Here is a 3,627-nt window from a genome sequence, read left to right on the forward strand (position 1 = left end):
CTTTCAGCCAACAGTCATATCACGTTGAATACGCAAGTTCTCGTCCGATCACTTAAGCTAAGCAACGTTGAGCGTGGTTAGTACTTGGATGGGTGACCGCTTGGGAACACCACGTGCCGTTGGCCTTTTTTTTTGTTTTTTTTTTTAATCTAGAACGATGAATCTATGTTTACTCCATTTTACAACTAGTTAATCTTCCATTTTCCATCATTGGTGGAACCATTTATTTTCACAGTGGACATAACCGGACGGTGTCCGATCAAACATTTAGAATGCGTTCACAATATTTATTTGTAGACTTTCAGTCAACAGTCATATCACGTTCTGTGGAGTCTTTCTCGAACAGTGGTAGAAAGCAGACGTGTCTGCTGAATCTCCAGATCACTGCCGAGACTAACAATCCAAGCCCTTGTAGGCTCAGTGTTAAAGCATCAAACAGTAAATCCTAAGTTATTAACAATATCATAACTGTCAAAGACCAAACTCCTGTAAAAAGGAATGTGCTGCGGAGGGTAGTTGCTACTCCACCACCTATTAGCATGCATCATGCTAAGGGAAGAGGCTGTGGCCTGTTACAGAACACCAGATCAACTAATAAAAGAAAGCTGATCGAAGCAGACTCGGATAATTCAACAGGTCTCTCTGGAAAAATTTATAAACCTAATGTTACGGCAAACTACATTGACAAAAAAATAGAAAAGGAACTCAAAGAAGCAAGAGCATTATACGGGAAACGAGGATCGGGCCCAACCCCCCCCCTCATATAAAATAACACCTACTCTACGTAACAGAGGAAATACGATGGGTAATAATTCGCAAGGAACTCTCATAAATTCGGAGAATAACCAGCAAAATTTTGATAATCAAAATCCATGGATTCCACCAACCAAAAAAAAACAATGACATAACGAAGAGCATCCGATACCTCACCTGCGAAATCCCCAACTGAGGACATCAACCACTTCGAGGCATTACTTCACATTTCTGATGAAGAAGGGAGCAAGACAGAAGATCGGACCACAGCTGAACCATCGCAACAACACACCCAGAAAAAGGGCGCAAGTCAACGACCTCCCCCTATACACACAACGGCGGTATCTCTGAAGGACTTTGCCAGCCTATTAAATACATTAGATGGTAACGTTAAAAATAAATTTTACTTGAAACAACCCAAGGATTCAAAATATGTCTCTATTTTTGGAGCTGATACCGATATATATAAGTCATTTAAACTGTTATTAAGATCCAAAAACACTAAATTTTATACTTATATACGCGTAAAAATGAAAAAATCAAATCTATAGTATTAAAAAACCTCTACGGCAATTATACCGAAGAGGAAATTTTTTAAGAATTAACAGATCTTAAATTAAGAAGCATAGAGATTTTAAAAGTTACTAAAATCGTTTTTAGTAAAAAATCAGACTACTTTGGTTTTTTGGTACAACTTTCCCCAGACTCAAATATAGCCGATATTATTAAAATAAATAGATTATTATATCAGAAAATCTCTTGGGAACCCCTCAAAAAAAAACTCTATCCCAACGCAAACGTTGTCAACGACTACGCCATTCCAGCAGCAGTTGCTCTCTGGATTTTCGCTGCGTCAAATGCAGCAATAACCATGAGCCAGGTAAATGCCCTCTTGGCAAAGACGCGGATAAATTATTATTAAAATGTGCAAATTGCAAAATGAATGGGCACCCAGCGTATTACAAAGGATGTACAACAAAGCCTCGTAAATCGTTACTAACGATCAACAAACAGTCTTGAAAAACCGAACAGGTAAAATAAATAATATTTCTAAAACCAATCTTAAACTCTCTTATGCGGAGGCTATGATATCAAGGAAACAACTAGTACCTTCATCTAATATGCATAACTCGGCTTCTCGGAAAATAAATATAAATCCAAGTATCAACCAATCGCAAGAACTCTTAAATTCTCAACAAAATTTTGAACCGACAATCCCTTCATGGATAATTCAAATGAGACGAGAAGTAATCTGTGCTATTTCATCCTCGATACATTCCTCCCTAGAACCGATTAAGGAAGAAGTGAAGATTAATAAAAATAATATAGAGAAAATTATGACTCACCTCAATCTCAATTGCGATGGTAAATAATAACCCTCAGTTCTCCAACACTAATGAAACCACATCCTTCATTGATGGATTAAGATATTTTCAATTAACGTCAATTCAATTCTGAGATTGCAGAAAAGATTTTTCCTGCAATAGATACCTATGGCATAAAATATTCTAAGCACATTTTAAAAGTTCGGTGTTTCATTATTCGATTATTTCCACATTCAAGAAGGCTAGTCTGACCGATGATGGAAAATGAGAGGTTAACTACGTGTAAAAAAGATTAAACATAAGCGCATTCTAAATAAAAAAATAAAAGAAAGGGGCCAACGGCACGTGGTGTTCCCAAGCGGTCACCCATCCAAGTACTAACCACGCTCAACGTTGCTTAGCTTCAGTGATCGGACGAGAACTGGCGCACACAACGTGATATGACTGTTGGCTGAAACTCTGCAAATGAATATTGTGAACGCATGTTAAAAAAAGGTTGTACCACCGTCCGATTATTTCAACTTTTAAGAAGAATGGTCTGACCGATGATGGAAAATGAAAGATTGACTACTTGTAAAATTGATTAAACATAGATCCATCGTTCAAGATAAAAAAAAACAAAAGAAAAAGGCCAACGGCACGTGGTGTTCCCAAGCGGTCACCCATCCAAGTACTAACCACGCTCAACGTTGCTTAGCTTCAGTGATCGGACGAGAACTGGCGCACACAACGTGATATGACTGTTGGCTGAGAATTTGTAAAAACGATGCTAAACCCATTCTACAAATTTTCTTGCAAGCATCGTAGATCTAGTCCTCCTTTTCTTACCTCCAAACACACCGTCAAGTACTATCATTATTTTAACTCGTGAAAGCCTAACTTTGATTCTTCAGTCTCAATAATTATGGATTATTTTAGCATGAACTTATTGCCAATTGATAAATTATTGAACATTGTATAACTCATAAAAATTTATTTAAATTGTAATGTTGAATACTTGAAAGGCTTCCATGGAGTTATGGATATTCTCTGGGCATGGAAATATGACGGAGCCAATTGAGTAGCTTTCGAAACATTTACAGGGGTTTGTCCGTATGAGGTGTGGGTAAGCGACACAGACCTCCTATGAGTTACAAACTCATACTGCACTTTTATTGCATAACCTACTATGGCTGTGTAACGAATCTAACCGTTTAGAAAATTATTTTCTCCTATGTTAATCTTGTATTGCTCGTTGCTCATTGTCCAGGGTACGAATTGTTCAAGATTAGAGCATAAGTTCAACGCGTTCGCAAAGTAATAATTTTTTTTCCCTTTTCACTCCAATTTTCTTCCTTGAATTTCAGGTCTCAAAATTCTTCAAACTTTACAAAAAATCGACTTTTCTTTTTCAATACTCAATCCCCTCGGTTTCCCAGAATTTCTCGAGACCACCGCTTCCGTGTTCTGTCTTACTCCCTAGTGTCCAGTACCTCCCTGGGTTCCATGCTGGGCTTCGTCTAATTGTCGTGGGTGGATCAGTTGGAGTCTAATCAACGTCGAGTCCCTA

The 3,627-nt window shown here is 37.8% G+C and overlaps 1 long non-coding RNA gene across 1 annotated transcript in view; it reads right to left on the minus strand.

Moving 5' to 3' along the window:
• LOC105263051 (uncharacterized) overlaps positions 1-130 on the minus strand; it is a 15,709-nt gene extending 15,579 nt beyond the window's left edge. Inside the window, exon 1 of the long non-coding RNA XR_891875.1 lies at positions 85-130. This is a non-coding gene — a long non-coding RNA (uncharacterized lncRNA). The remainder of the gene's footprint in view (positions 1-84) is intronic.
• Positions 131-3,627: the final 3,497 nt, after the last annotated feature.

Source organism: Fopius arisanus, unplaced genomic scaffold, assembly GCF_000806365.1.
Source record: "Fopius arisanus strain USDA-PBARC FA_bdor unplaced genomic scaffold, ASM80636v1 scaffold00012, whole genome shotgun sequence".
Classification (NCBI taxonomy): Eukaryota; Metazoa; Arthropoda; class Insecta; order Hymenoptera; family Braconidae; genus Fopius; species Fopius arisanus.